The sequence below is a fragment of the Schistocerca piceifrons genome, chromosome 5, assembly GCF_021461385.2.
Source record: "Schistocerca piceifrons isolate TAMUIC-IGC-003096 chromosome 5, iqSchPice1.1, whole genome shotgun sequence".
Lineage (NCBI taxonomy): Eukaryota > Metazoa > Arthropoda > Insecta > Orthoptera > Acrididae > Schistocerca > Schistocerca piceifrons.
Window position 1 is genome coordinate 539,293,483 of NC_060142.1, and position 17,041 is coordinate 539,310,523.

Below are 17,041 nucleotides of genomic sequence, written 5' to 3' on the forward strand. Positions count from 1 at the left end.
ATAGATCTAAGTTTGTGTGGGAAGCGGCGAGTCTCTAGCACAGATACTGAGCAGTGGAATCATTCCACAATCACAAACGTCAAGTAGTCATAGAGTGCAAAGTGTTTTTCAGAACATCCGTGAAAAACAGGAGGCCGATCTCTTATTATGTACGTCTCTCTCCTTTCCGTCATCGGCCAGAATGCAAAAAAAAGACGAGAGCCACGTGAAATTATGAACCTTACATTTTACTGTTTATCCTGGAAAGCATGGCTATGGGTAAGCATCCCTGATTCCTATCCAATAGTTTCTCCCTCTCATTCCCAAATCATTCTTACTTTAGTTGAATTACAGTAAGGTTTTATTTCTATCATACGCGGACAGGTGTAGGGCTTCCACGTCACAGTGAGAATTGGTTACTGATGGAGCTGCATCGACAAGATACACGTGTAAAATGGGGCACTTTACAGGCAGAACGGCAGCAGGAAGACTCCAACATTTCGTCGACATCATTACAGTTTGTAAACTATCTCAGTTCAGTGAGGATTTGGGAGGAAAGAGCCACAAATTGACTAAGCTGCCTTTCCAGCATTCACATGCAGTGGATTATGAAAACCAGGGAAAACCTACATCAGGATGACCAATGTATCCAATTCTTTGTCCCGAAATCGCCTCCTGATTGCTTTGTCAATAATGGCCTACACAGTCTGGAAACCAAGAATAGTCCACCATTCAATTCGTATTGGAAATTATTGTGGTCATCACTGTCAAATCAAACGATTAATGTTACACTGGGGATTAAATCGCCGGTCTTAAAAAAGAAATGTGAAATTTCCGTGTGAAGCGTGTCGGGAAAGATTTCCGTCGCAAGAAGCTGCGTGAAAGGAGGAGAGAGGAGGAGGAGGAGGAGGAGGAGGAGGAGGAGAGAGAGAGGGGGGGAGGGAGGAGCGAGGGAGGGAGACGGCGAGAGAGAGCAGAAGGCGTAGCGCGGCGCGCCTGCAGAGCTGAAACAGAAATCCCATCTCATGTTCTTAAGGGGGTGGCGCTCACCTTATAGTCCGGCCCAAGCCATCCCCGGGGCCATGAATATTTCATAGCGACGGCGCGCCGTAGGCCACCACGCTGGCCTCCCGACTCCTCCTGCCGCCGCCGCCGCCGCCCCCACACAACACGTTTCCCACAAGCGCCACTGTACCGCCTTTCCTTTTCTGGCCCACACTCGCCCAGTCCACAGAATTAACACACTCGTATCACACTCAATTCGTCCCTTTCCTCCTGAATGTCGAGAGCATCGCCTCCAGCATGAGCAACAACCTTTTGGGACAGGGCACGCTTGGGCCCCAGAACTGTCAGTCTGCGACAGTGTCTACGGAATTTCCTAGTAAATTAGCCCCACGCTTAATTACAATTCATCGCAGATCGCTTTCGCTGAGAAAGGTTTCCAGTGACTGGAAAACGATCGCGATTCATATCCATGTACACAAACCAGTAGAAATGACTTACAGAACTACACTGCCATATCTCGACTCTTTCTGCAGCAAATACCACCTTTCTTATGTTTTTTTTTCTTTTTATGACACAATCACATGAACATTTCACAACGCCTTAACTGGTGGTCAACCTCAGGCTGTGGATACATTGTGCACTTGGTATTACGTGGACACCTTCACGCGGCAGTTTTAGGTGGGAGTATTTTGAACTACAGTCGCGTAAGACACCAGCAGAGATCGGGCCTGGACTACGTCGTTTAAGACACTGTAAACTTCAACAGGCCGGCCACTGTGGTCGAGCGGTTCTAGGCGCTTCAATCGGGAATCACGCGGCTGCTACGGTCGCAGGTTCGAATCCTGTCTCGGGCATGGATGTGTGTGATGTCCTTAGGTTTAAGTAGTTCTAAGTTCTAGGGGACTGATGACCTCAGATCTTAAGTCCCATAGTGCTTGGAGCCATCTGAATTTTGAAACCTCAACAAGCAATTGCGCAGTTGCCGTTAGCAAGTGTTACGCGACTCAGCGTTGCTTTGGGTTGTGCGTTGCTCGTTGGTTTCCTTTCTTACTCTGAAAGGAGTCAAGAGGCTAATCCTGACACATCATGTGGTTCGTGTACGACTTTCTCAACACCAGAAGTGATCGGTGATTCCTACGGCCATATGTCAGTTCCGCTTTCGCAAAAGCGCAGAACACAGTTGTATACCGCCAGCCTTGTAAGAGGAAAGCGGGGCATGTTACCTGTAACGCTCTCTCACCCCTGGGACTATCTAAGGTCTTGGTTGTTTACGCTCGGGCCCGACCGTCACGTAATAGTGTCCGCACTATAATGTATTAGTCGACCACAATATTATTGCAACAGGGATTGAAAACGCTTTGGTTGCATTATCGCAACTCAGTTCGTAATCGGTGTTGACAGTATAATGCATGCTTGATCTGAAAGCATTGACAACGCGATTAATTTTTCTTAGTCAAGACTTTACTTGTTTACTGTATCATCATCGCCTATTTTCGATAACGGACAAGTTCAATGATATCGTGATCTACTAATACTACTCAAACAAGAAGTTACTGCACTTCGCCGTTATCGAAAACATTCAATGATGTTACAGCAAAAAAGTAAAGTTTTGACTAAGGAAAAAGCATCGCACTGTCAATGCTTTCAGGTAAAGTGTACATTATACTATCAACACAGATTACGAGCTGAATCGTGATAAGGCGACCAAAGCGTCCTCAATCTCAGGTGCAATAATATTGTGGGCGACTAATAACGTTCCCGCTACATTGTCAACTATACTGAAAATAAACACTAGCTGGACGAAACCGGTTACACTATTGTGAAATGCTGTTGCGATTTTGTCGTACAAAATACAAAAAATATATAAGATCATAATGTGGACTAGAAAAATTTACAACAGATGTAAGACTTAACAAAATGGAAAGACCAAATGGTTTGACAAAGAACATTTACAACAAGAAACGCATTTCTATAAAAACTAAACCGAAACACCATATCACAGTGGTACAACCAGAATGTTTATATGGATCAGGTGCCTAAAGGTGAGCTATAAGCTAAAGAGAATAGAGGTACCTTTAAGACAAATTATTAGAAAATAATGGCTGCAATACAAACTATAGATGGCTGGGTAATGAGGAGATCTACAAAATATATACAGAAAATATCAGAAGTAATGGCTAACCGAATATTAATCTTTTTTGGACACCTCTACCGAATGAATGACAACAAGCTACCGGAACAAATGTTCCTTTATTTCTAGAAGAATAAATCGACATTAGCATGGACTGCAGAAATAAAGAAAGAACTAGAAAGAAATAACGTCAAAAAACACAAAAAGAGAAAATGAAACATTTTTAAGGAAAAAAGTGCTAAATTTAGAAGGCCTTCAAAACAGATGAAATAAGAAATCAGGAACAACATTGACAGAATAAAGGAAAAGACAACGTGAGGAGAAAATGAGGGAGCACTGAAAAAATAGAAACTAACAACAGGGAAAGAAGAGGAGTTGAAGCAGTTACGTGATCCTACTTCACCAGTAAGAAAATTTTAAAGAACATAAACAGTCAGTTAATCTCCACGGACAGTGCGTCATTCATGACAATCACCCAAAATTTCTGACATAAGGCAGTGTTATAAAACTAACGCCATAATGGATGACACGGATACGGATCAGGATACGGTATTTAATGGAAATATCAGCATCCAGTGACAGCAGATTAAATTATCATTCCACAGGAAAGACCAGCAATTGTCTCTTAACAAGGATTACATCACGAATAGTAAAAAAAGAAAAAATCAATCATCTGTGACTGCTGGAAAAGTCACAACTACAAGACTTACCTAATACAACTATGCCTCCCGAACAGCAATGCACGGACATACAAAGTGGACTAATTACATTGGCACTGTTGTTGTTGGGCGAAGCCAACGGCATCAGACTGTAATTCAGTGATGAAACATTCGTAGACTGCAAGTTGTTTAGGGATGTGTGTGTGTGTGTGTGTGTGTGTGTGTGTGTGTGTGTGTGTGTGTGTGTGTGTGTGAGAGAGAGAGAGAGAGAGAGAGAGAGAGAGAGAGAGAGATCAAGTTAAGCGACCAGACAATATCGATTGCACATCAGATAAAGAACAGCATGTGCTTGCATGACTGATGGAGTGTGTAGCAGAAAAGCTGCAAAATCTGTGCGCGCACACACACACACACACACACACACACACACACACACACACACACTAGGTGATATCTCATTAAAACATACTTCAAGAGTGTTCTATCACAGCGCAACGTACGACAATTACTAAATTTCCCACATATCGGACATGTTGGGACGGTGATGATACAGGGTGACAATTACTGAACTATATGAAATAAAATCGTCATAACTTCTGAATGGTTTGTTAGGACGTTCAAACTGCACGGTTGGCCGCGGGGCATGATGGGAATTAGTATGGTCTGGTTTAGCGACGAAACCCACTCATTTGGATGCTTTCATGAGTGAGCAAAATTTAGGAGACTGAGTATTCGCATTTCGAGATCGGGAAGTCTCTTCATCCTCAACGGGTCACTTGGGTGGTGTGCAGTGTGGAATCACGGAATAATCGGTACGACATTCCTTGATGCCACGATGACCACCGAACATGCAGGTTTTGGAAGATGATTACATCCCAGTTATCCAAACTAACCCTCATTTCGACAAGATGTGGTTCATGCAAGACGGAGCTCGACCCCATCGAAGCAGGAGAGTGTTTGATGTCCTGGAGGAGCACTTACAAGGTGGTCGGAAATAACCCTCAAAACCACTGCTGAGCTGAAAAAAGTCGTTCAGCAGGTCACCGACAGCATCGATGTTTCGAATCTTCAGCAGGTCATGCAGAATTTCGCTATTCGTCAGCGCCACACACCGTCAATGATGGCACGCATATCAAACATGTCATAACCTACATCGGAATATCTGTAGTGATGTTTATATGTTGAATCAAGTGTGTACACGCCGTAGGTATGTAATTTATTTACGTGATTTTCATGTACTTCAATAGCTGTCACCGTGTACAATAACGCACATAGACATTCATTCTTCCCTTCCGTCAAGAATGAATGGACAATAAAATGTACCCTTTGCAGATCACTTTAAAGAAACAGACGTAGCACATTTCAGCATACAGTCTGTGGTCCCTGCACCACACCTGTGGTGACCATCTCCCAACAGTAGCATTCTGACGGCAACGTATGCAGCATTTATCCATTCGAGAGTTAACCTGTGGAACTGATGCATTATACAGGCTACAAAGTAGATCTTTGAAGACTGTTCTATCTTACACAGTCATGACAACTTTGAAGAGCGGGCTAGCGCTGTGACTTGATTACAGAACCGTTACTCTGTGTCAGTTTTCTGCGTACCATTCCCTTAAAACAATCGTTTCGCAACGAGGATCAACGACGTCGTTAGCGTAAATAAAGAAACCAACATTTTCTCCATCACAGGTTGGTATTTTTGGTCTGCTAGAAGTGCGTTCTCATTATCAAATACCGTCTTTTCCGACTGGATCAGAAGACTGTTGGACTTTCGTCACTGTTCATTTATAGGTATCACATGTAACTTTTTTTTTTTTTTTGCGTGGAGAATAGGGGATTTTCTTGATAGTGCGAGGTACTACATAATACACGCTGTTCACTCAAGATCTATGATGACTGCTCTTTCAGAATAGTGTGAAATATACATACATGCAGACTCAAGATGGCTTATGTTTGGTAGCAAGATGCACACATCAGTCTATCGACACTAGCTTACCTACTGAAGCAACGTTCTCTTTAGTAATCTACGGAGAATATTCACGTGCGCGTACAGTTGTCTTCCAATCCTTCCGATACTGTCTGAACCATCTTAATATGGCAGAGCGGTATAAATAACTACTTCGGGTACTTGATGCATTTCCTCGAAGTACTCGCCCACTGTCACACATTATGAGATGAGACAGCGAACGCTAAAACTGCTAGTTGTTAGTTCTACAGCTCACACCCATACGATTGCCTAGAAATCACCTACGGCCACATTGACAGAACCAGATCACGCTCTTTGCCTGTACGTTCTACCCAAACATGCAACGAATCGTGTTGTGAATTCTCTAGCAGGAGTTCCATTTTGGAAACACGCCGTTGTGCCTGCGCAGCTGACATGCTTCACATCCCTCATTTGTTTGACGTACAAGGTTTTCTGAAGAAATATTTTCACATTCCGTAATACAATCCAACGGACACTACTCTGATTACTACTACGATGATTCTTCAATCGAATGCAGTCCTCATGCTCCAAAAATCGGGGGTACCGTAGTTTTTTCATTGGTTGAACAAAATCCCTTTACATTCGACATATCAAAATGTATACACTCTCCAGTTGTTCGTATCTGTCTTCTGAAGAAAAAGAAAAAGCGAGAGAGAGAGTGAGAGACATGGCTACGACGTACAATTTAAGAGTATGTGAAGCATGAAGTACTGCAATACTTTTTTAAAAAATTATTCTATCTCAGATAACAGCAATAACAATTTCTTGCGCTCAACGTACCACAATAAAAATATTGCGAAGAAAATAATTGACGATATCGGCGTAATTTTCATTAACTGGGACAAGTTACTTAACATGTCTTGCACCAGAACACGACGCACAAGGTTGTGTGTGTGTGTCAGAGAGGGGGGAGGGGGAGGGGGAGGGGGAGAGAGAAAGGGAGAATGATACGATTATCTGAGTCACTTATGTCGCAGTTTGTTGACTCTTATTTACGTTAGCAAACAAGTGATATCGATGATGGGATTTGTTTAACACATACATGCCAAAATATGTTTGACGGAGCCAAAAAATCAGAGTTATTTGTGTAGTACTGCGTAACGTCCAGCGCATATTACTGCAATAAGACGCAGAACCACGTTTTGCGCCTGCATTAGCCATTAAAAGTTTGAGATGACGCACCTAACACATGCTAATTTTCGCATATTATAGAGAACGTCATGCCAGTACCTCCAAGCTAATGGCATATGAAAATCCAATATACAGCCAGCTGCGCGACACGCAGTTAAATTTACGCAAAGGAAGGAAAAGAAGAAAGAAACCTCTCGATTTTCCCCATCCTCTTACTTTTTTTTAATAATTACAATTCGTTGTTACGCAGTACACGGGCAAGGCGAAAGGAGAGATACAACTCATGAAGAAAGTTGTCAGTATTCCTGAAGCCGTTTCATTATTTTTGACAACGAAGTTTGCTTCTGGAGATTATTTTGTGCTCAACTACTGTGAGTCACACAAGGGGAGGCCTCGGCGTTTGGGGTCACATATTTACTTCAGACTCTGTACATCTTTAGTAGGCCACTAAATCAACATAACGCGCAAGTAGTAAGGTGCACTACTCTGGCACTTCCGACAAAATCGCAAGAGAACTTTTACACGTCTATTATAAGAGTATAACGTATGTGCCTGTGCGTAGGTACCTGATGTTAGAGATCGTAAGACGAACGTGTATGAGGCGAAGGTTCGACTCCCGCTCTAACTTAATTTTTAATCTATATATTTTTCATCACTGGTCATATTATTTAATTTACACGATATTTGAGAGATAATGTAACTAAAAATAAACTCCTCTATTTCCATGAAGTTTTAGTGAATTTCCTGTTATCTGATTACTAACCACTTTTAATTAAATTTATTTATTAGAACAAACATATTTATAACTATCGACAAGTAAATGAAGAAACACAAAGAGTTCTCCTGAAAATGCATACCTGTCGTGACTTGCGAAATCCCTTACACATGCAATCTGGTAAGCTACGCGAAACTACTTTGCATCTCGACGCTTCGAGTTGTAGAGGCAGGCCCCATATGACAGTTAACCTGCGTAGCGATGTGACGTAAATGTAGCAATAACGAATACTGTAGGTGCAAAGTTTTTGAATATCACAGAATTTACACTTGTGCAACAAAAATGAAGATCTGAGAGGGAGTCGAATCGTCGCCTCATACACCTTCGTCTCCCGTAGCTCGAACGCTAACCGCTTCACCACCATTAGTGCTAACGTTCGGCACCCACGCAGAGGTACATCAGTTACATAATAGACGTGTAAATGTTCTCTTGCGATTTTCTCGGAATTACCAGAATAGTTCAACTTACTACTTGCACATTATGTTGTTTTAATGAGCTACTAAAGGTTCACAAAGTTTGAAGTAAATCCGTAATCCCAATGTCGTGGTCTCCCTTTGTCACTAACGACCAATAGAAAACTACATTCCATAAGGGGAAATAAAATAGTACTGAGGAGTATTTCCTCAATTTCACTTATTTTCTCAGAATTACTGCGGTATAATTTGTGCGGAGAAGAAACTTTTTTTTTCTTTTTTTTTATATGAGACGTCTCTAAGTAAATCAAGTAACGAGACGTATACTTCATTGAGGAAGAATAGGAAATGATCAGTTTTGGTAAGTTCTATGGGCGGAACGTTTCAGAAACGCTGCTTTGATCACCGCTGCGCGAGAGTTGAACGGTAAGGACGAGGGAGAGGGCGACTTTCTGATGACAAAGTCACTCACAAATCAGTGTATATATTTTGTCTCCATACTAAAAATTGTCGGACACACATTACTGTATTAATGCGCAGTGGTTTTCTGCGGTACGTATTATCTTTCCTGGAGTTTCAAATTCGGACTTCACGCGGAGTCTCGAGTTGTGGTGAAATCAGATCCTTGACTAGTCTCAACAGGCTTACAATGAGACACGGAAGAAAAAAAATACACTATCTGTTGGAAAAACGCAACTTTACTTTCGTGTATGAAGCGACGTGCTCGTGTGATTACGATCAGAACGAGCGTCCTGTGTAGTGCGACGCCTGACGGACCGTGTGTGAACCAGTGTCTGTTAAGCAGTTGCCTAGCAAAGGCATCTCGACAGAAGTCGCGAACAAATTTCGCTGTCCAATAGTCTTGAAAACTGTGTCAATTCGAGACATGAAATGCGTCTACAGCCCACTTTCGGCTTTGAGAAAGAGTGCACAGCGGCTGAACTTTAAGAATGTCCGTCACGGCGTCACAGCAGGCTCTGGCGATTTACCGTGGCCAGTGCGTCGAGGGAGGACGCCATCACCGGCACGTCAGGACGGAGCCGTAAATTATCCACAGACACTACCACGCGCTCTTCAGCCCCGAGGTATCATAAATGACACCTCTGTCTTTTTTTTTTTCTTCACGTCCACACACGCAGCTGAACTTTTTCTGGCCTGTGGTATCATGTACGACACACATCGTCCTTGCGACAGCTTACTTGTTCGTCCTTCTGCCGAGCGCCAAGAAGTCGAAATACTGATTGCGAACTTCGGATTTTGAAACTGCGCGACATTTGTTGGCGAAATAAACGTGCACAGACTGATACCTCCCAACTCGATGCCGACTTTATTTACGTAAGTTAAAGTGGCTTTTTCCGCTTGATTCCCAGTCGTGACTGCTATCTTCAAAAGAACAGCTCAAAATGCAGGGCATAAGGCTGCAAAGGCCTTAGGTTTGTACGACGAGAGCAGTGCAAAATGTTCCTTTGCTCCAGTAGTGACAGAAATTGCTTTAACACATTGCACAGAAAAATGGTACAAATGGCCCTGAGCACTATGGGACTTAACATCTGAGGTCATCAGTCTCCTAGAATTAATTAAACCTAGCTAATCTAAGGACATCACACACATCTATGCCCGAAGCAGGATTCGAACCTGCGACCGTAGCGGTCGCGCGGTTCCAGACTGAAGCCTCTAGAACAGCTAGGCCACAGCGGCTGGCCATTGCACAAACCCAAAAATTTAATCAGGGCAAATAATGTTAATGTTGATCCATGTACTAATATGAAGAAAAGCTACAATACTTTGAAAAATATTGCAGACATCCTGATCAAGGGGCATCCGCAAACTGTAATATTTGATGAAATGCTTCAAAACCAAGATCGCATTTAAATATCTAAAGTAAATGCAAAAAGTAACATCTCTCACCACGCTGCCACCTAGCGGACGTAAGAGGTAATTTGCTTCACACAGATTCAGTAAATCTCCAGACGAGCATGTGTGTGGTCGCACGCAGTCGGTGACAGTTGCATGGCAACATGATTGTAAGTAATACTTTTATGAACGACGTGCTGATTGGTTGTGATCTACTTGCTGCTACAGCTTGCATTTCCAATTAATTACATTTTCAGGACTGTCAGAAAACAGGGTCATTCTAAATATGGACCCATTTTTAAAACTTCATATTTATTCAAGTACAAATACAAAATCAACAAGCTTTATGCCCATGAAAAGAGGAAGTTTCAAAGTTTTTTTATATTGTTTGATATCAATTTAATCATTTGTAATTATTTGTAATAAATTGGTTTTTAATAATTATTTAATAATTAAAAATGTTATAAATGTTCAATGTGGCGACCATTGGCTGCACGCAAAACAACGACGCGGTAGCCAAACTCGTCCCACACACACGAAAACGTATCTGCTGTTACTGAGTGCACGGTAGCAGTGATCCGGTTCCGCAGATCGTTCAGAGTGGTTGGCAGAGGCAGGACGTAAACAGCTACCTTCACATAACCGCACAAGAAATAGCCGCAAGGTGTGAGATCAGATCTCGGTGACCAGAAGTGCAGAGCCAGGTCTTCGAGTCCCCTGCGACCGATCCAGCGCTGACGAAGGGAGTCATTCAAAAGCCTCGTACATCACGGTGCCAATGGGGCGGAGCTCCATCCTGTTGGAAAATAAAGTCCTGGGAATCTCCCATAACTTGAGGGAACAGCCATTGCTTCAATATGTCCAGGTACGTGATTCCAGATACAGTCCTTCCCGCAAAAAAAAAATGGTCCATAAACCTTTGTACGGAATACGGCACAGAACACGTTGATCTTGGGTGATACTCTTTCGTGTTGCAATAGTGAATGTGAATTTTCCAAACCCCATATGCGAATATTGTGTCTGTTGACTTTTTCACTAAGGTGGAACGTCGCTTCATCGCTAAAACTTACAAGCTGTAGAAATGCGTCATCCTCCATCTTTGCTAGGACATAACCACAAAATGCGAGACGCTTCTCTTTGTCACTGGGGTTGAGAGTCTGCACAAGTTGTAATCTGTTGGGCTTGTACAGCAAACGCCGTCTCAGAACTTTCCATACAGTTAGTTTGGGTATTCCAAGTTCTCGACTGGCTCTATTGGTAGACTTATTGGGACAGCGCACATAACTTTCTTGAATCCGTCGGACATCACCCTCTGACACACGCGGTCGGCCTGTGCTTTTTCCTGTACACACACTCCCAGTCTGTTTAAATTGCTTAAACCAACAGCTAATACTTTTGCGAATTGCTGGTTGAAAGCCGAATTTGGTACGGAATGCCCGCTGCACTGCAATTTGTGACTCACTTTTCGCGAACTCAAGAACGCAGAAAACCTTGTGCTCCACAGCCGCCATCTCACTCGGCACAACGGAATGACGGTCCTACCGGCCGCTTCTGAAACCATCACCACCGCCCACCAAAAACTTTGAAACTTCCACTTTTCATTGGTATAAAGCTTATTCATTTTGGTTTATTACTTGAACACAAAACAATTTTTGAAAATGGGTCCATCATTTAGAGTAATCCTTTATATGTATATTTTTGAAAAAGCTTAGGATGTCACCTATACGTAAAATATTATACTTAAGTTTTTCGTTCCTACTGATATAGAAAATATGTTAAACAAATGCAGTGTGTGTGTGTATGTCGTACTGCAGGTCCAAAGGCGACAGCAAAGTACTGCTGAAACCGGTCGTCAGTTTAAAAAAAATAAAAATAAAAAAATAAAATAAATAAATTAAACGCGATCTTGGCTCTGAAGTATGTCTTCAAATATTACTTTGAAAAATTTTTCTATAGCAATTTTGTTCCAATATTTTCAATTGTTTGCTCACAATTGTTGAAAATTTTGATACCAAGTGTGTATTTTGAGCTATCTTTGAACGTATAGCAAATATGAGGAATATGTGTGCGGTATATGATTTAAGTTATGTGCATAGTATTCCTGCTTAAGTCCTTACGTATCATATACGGTATCATCTATAAAAAAAAATTCACTACGGTCTCAAAAAAAATTTTGAGGGTCATTCATTGTTAACTCACATTAACAAAAAGGAACTGACACAACATATCTCATTCCTACTTCTCATAACTGCTTGGGACTGAAGATGATGGAAGTCATAAGTACGCTCAACGGCGACTCAGTAAATATTGTTGTTAAGAACCTTGAAACTCAAAACGTACAACGTAACACACGACCAGGGAAAGACCATGTTGCGTAGAAACAAGCGTGGGTGCAAATAACCGAAATTGAGAAATACGGAAGCAGAAAGAGTAATAGCTAAGGCCAACGTTAGAGCGTAATATATACAAGACCATGAAGGCGAATAAAGGCAGCACTGAGCCAAAATTCTATTACCAATAATGATAGAAGACAGCAATGACTGTAAAAATTACGATACGGTAAGACTTAATGAGAGTGAACAATCGCTTAAAAACTGTAGTATGTGGCGTGCAGAAGGGTGGACACGATCACGCTGTAGGCTTGAATGACAGTCAACTAGCCATACTCTGCCTACAAAGAACGAATAGACACGAATGTTGGAAAGGTACACGGAATGAAGCCTGGCCGAATACTATACCAGAATACATCAGAAAACAGCTGGCAGGTTATTGCAGCGGTGCCCAAGTAAGAAGACGTGTGCGCGATGCTTTCTGCGCAGACGGAGGCAGAGAATACTTTGCGGCGATGCCAGGGTGTTCCCTCTCACTCTCCCCACCACCACACCGTTTCCAGCTCTATCTGTTGGTAACGGGCAATGCTGTGGAGCAGCGCCACGCTGGCCTGTGTTGCTGTCCCTGTTTCTCGCTAGAAATGGAAATGAGCGTACAGAATTGTGGGTCGGGAGTCTCCCATTCCGGGGAAGTTCGGCCGCCGAGGGCAAGTACTTATTGCATTCGACGCCACATTGGGCGACTTGCGCGTCGGAGATGCGGATGAAATGATGATGAGGACAACACAACACCCAGTCCCTGAGCGGAGAAAATCTCCTGCCTCAGCCGGGAATCGAACCCGGGACCCTTGGCGTGGCATTCGGCCGCGCTGACCACTCAGCTAATGGGGGCGGACTTATCGCCAGAAAAAATTATATGCTCGGAAAACCATCAATGTCGCTTCTCAAAGTAACATTGTCGTGCTTGCTTTATGCTGCCCATAATGAACACTACAGTGGTTTTCCTCCCTGGGTCATTCGCAAAAATTATTATTTTTTATTAAACGCATTATTACTGCTTGCACAACCAAACCGATGAAATATGTGGCTGTAACACTGGAAAGTGAGACAAAATGGAACAAGCACGTACGAACGGTAGTAGGGAATGCGAATGGTCGACTTTGGTTAATTGGGAGAAGAAAAGTGTGGTTCATTTGTAAAGGAGACCGCATACAGGACGCTTGTACGACCTGTTATTGAGTACTGCTCGAATGTTTGAGATCGGTACCTGGCCGGATTAAAGGAAGACATCGAAGCAATTCAGAGGCGGGCCGCTAAATGTGTCCCCGATAGGCTCAAAAAACACGTGTTATGGATATATTTGGGAGCTCAAGTAGAAGTCCTTGGACGTAAGGCGACGTTCTTTCCAAGGAACACTACTAAGAAAATTTAGAGAACCGGCATTTAAAGCTTTATGCAGAACGACCCTACTGCCGCCAACATATATTTCTCGTAAGGACCAAGAAGATAATATAGGAGGAAACTGGGGCTCATACGGAGCCACAAGACAGTCGCTTTCCCCTCGCTTTACCGTCGAGCGGAACAGAAAATGGAACGACTATTAGTGGTACAGGGTACCCTGCGCGACGTACTCCACGGTGGCCGGCCGAGTATATATGTACATACGAGGCATGTTCAAAACGAAACCGAACTTTTGCTGTGTCAGCTTTACTGCTTATTGTACAACATTTTAAGCACTGCCCCTTGAAAATAGTCCCCTCTCAAAATGGTTCAAATGGCTCTGAGCACTATGGGACTTAACATCTGAGGTCATCAGTCCCCTAGAACTTAGAACTGCTTAAACCTAACTAACCTAAGGACATCAAACACATCCAGGCCCGAGGCAGGATCCGAACCTGTGACCGTAGCAGTCGCGCGGTTCCGGACTGAAGCGCCTAGAACCGCTGTGTCACAGCGGCCGGCATAGTCCCCTCCACTCGCAATACACCGTTCCCATCGTTTCTTCCAGTTTTGAGACGCCTCCTGGAACACATTTTGTGGGATGGCGCGCAGGTTTCTCGTCGCATTGTCTTGCATCTTCTCTATGGTTTGGAAACGACATCCTTTCAACGTGTTTTTCAGTTTGGATAATAGGAAAAAATCTACTGTGGCTACGTCTGAAGAATACGGTGGATGGTGCACAACGGGAATGTGGTGTTTTGCTACACAGCTGCAGACAAGGGGTGACGCATGAGTTGGTGCATTGAAGTGATGCAACATCCAACTCTGGTTTTCCCACATTTCAGGCCTCTTCCTGCGCCAGCATCCCTCATGCACACTAGGGTTCCCTGGTGGACTTCCTTGTTTACCGTCTGACCACGTGGCACAAATTCATGTTGGATAATGCCTTTGTAGTCAAAGAACACGACGAACATCACCTTTATCTTTGACCGACGCATGCATGTTTTTTTGGTCGAGGTGACCCTTTGCTCGCCCACTAGAACGACTGCATTTTCGTTTCAGCATCATAGCCGTACACCCACGTCTCATCGCCTGTTATGATGTTCTTAAGAAAGTTTTCATTACCATTAAAAGCGGCAAGCAGTTCCTCGCACATTTCAACACGGGTCTGTTTCTGATCTTGAGTCAAAAAAACGCGGTACGAATTTTGCCCGACAGGACGCACCTCAATTGATGGCATGATCCTACACTGATACCCACCTCTCAGTAACTTCCGGAGCAGTTAAACGACAATTTCCGCGAATGACAGTACGAGCGCTATCCACATTGCCATCATCTGTTGATGTGGAACAATCTGCCCTGTTGAAAACGTTTAAAGCACACGTAGCACAGTGCAGTCCTCCCCGTATGCTTGGCTAAGCATCTGAAATGTCTCTGTGAAAGTTTTGCCAAGTTTGTAGCAGAATTTCACACACGTATGCTGTTCTTCAAGCCCCTCCCTTGCACTAAACCGACGAGCACGCTGTACACATGCGTACTTCAGCGGCTGTGGTTCGCTTGCTAATTGTCCGAGCGACACAAGGCAAATGGAAGTTCGTTGTCCAAACCTGCCGCTAGGTGCGTTCAGTAGCCGCAGCGCTCTCTCTCTCTCTCTCTCTCTCTCTCTCTCTGCTGGTTTGCGCGCTATTTCAAAGGTTCGGTTTCCTTTTGAACACACGTCGTATACAAACAATCTGAAGTTTGCTGTACGCAAAAACTTCTAAAAAGGGCCACGTGACTGGCAATAGGCACACGGTCAGAGCCCTTTACTGTCACTTGTCGACGCGGAACGAAATAATTCCCCACGGCCTTGGACTACATTCGCGAACACTGAATACCGTCCGCATTCAGAACATGGCGAGAGTGGAACAAGTGTGGCACGGCACAGTGGGCTAGGCGCCGGCCTCGCTGCAGGTGGTGGAGCTGAGTGGAGTGGAGCCAGTGCACCCGCCGACGGCGGCCGCAACGCGACCGTCCCCTGGGCCGCAGTATTTGCGGACGCGGCTCCGGTTGCGCGGCGCGGCGCGGGCAATCCATCAGGGCGCAGCCTTCAGCCGGCTCGGGTCGCACAGCGCAGCGCGGCGCACCAACGGACCTCGGAATTGGCGGAAATGAAACCGCAGCGCAAACACCTGCCCGCCGTCCCTCCGCACGTAGGCGAGCGGCGCCGCGACCGGCCCTCCAGAACCACCAGTTAATCACCTCGTCGCTCGCGGATACTCGCCGCCATTCACCGACACGTGAAGCATACAGCCAACTGGACACTGATTTTGCTCATCTTTCGCACCACTGTAGTTCATATAGGGTGATAATTTTATTGAACTATACGGGAAACGAACGTAAAATAGTTACAAACTAAGGCGTGCACACATTATATTCAACATGTAAACGTCACTAGAGATATTAAGTTATGGCATGTTGGATACGCCTGCCATCACTGCCGATCATATGGCGCACACGAATAGCGAAATTCTGCATGACCCGCTGAAGTGTCGGAACATCAATGCTGTCGATGACCACCTCAATGGCTTCTATCTACATCTACATGGATACTCTGCAAATAACATTTAAGTGCCTGGCAGAGGCTTTTTCAAAAAAAATTGTTCAAATGGCTCTGAGCACTATGGGACTTAACTCCTGAGGTCATCAGTCCCCTAGAACTTAGAACTACTTAAACCTAACTAACCTAAGGACATCACACACATCCATGCCCGAGGCAGGATTCGAACCTGCGACCGTAGCGGTCGCGCGGTTCCAGACTGAAGTGCCTAGAACCGCTCGGCCACTCTGGCCGGCGAGGCTTTTTCAGCTCAGCAATTGTTTTGGGGTAATTCTTGCACACCTTATGTTTAAAATAGCCCCACAAAAACGAGTCGCATGTGTTCAGATCCGGAGAATATGGCGGCCAATTGAGGGCCATGCCTCTGGGTACCCCAGAACCAGAATGTAGTCCCAAAAGTGCTCCTCCAGGACATCAAACACTCTCTTGCTTCAATGGGGTCCAGCTCCGTCTTGCATGAACTACATCTTGTAGAAATGAGGGTCACTTTGGATAATTGGGGCGAAATCGTCTTCCAAAACCTTCACGTGCCGTTCGGTAGTCAAGGAATATCGCACAGATTATTCCGTGATTGGACACTGCACACCACACAGTCACCCGTTGAGGGTGAAGAGACTTCTCGATCGCGAAATGTGAATTCTCAGTCCCCCAAATGTGCCAATTTTGCTTATTGACGAACCCATCCAAAATAATTCCCATCATGCACTGCGGCCAACCGTACAGTTTGAACGTCCT

General features: G+C 44.2%; 1 protein-coding gene across 6 annotated transcripts in view; it reads right to left on the reverse strand.

Moving 5' to 3' along the window:
* Positions 1-17,041, reverse strand: part of LOC124799274 (membralin) — a 520,037-nt gene that overhangs the window by 259,512 nt on the left and 243,484 nt on the right. The gene's annotated exons all lie outside the window — the stretch shown is intronic.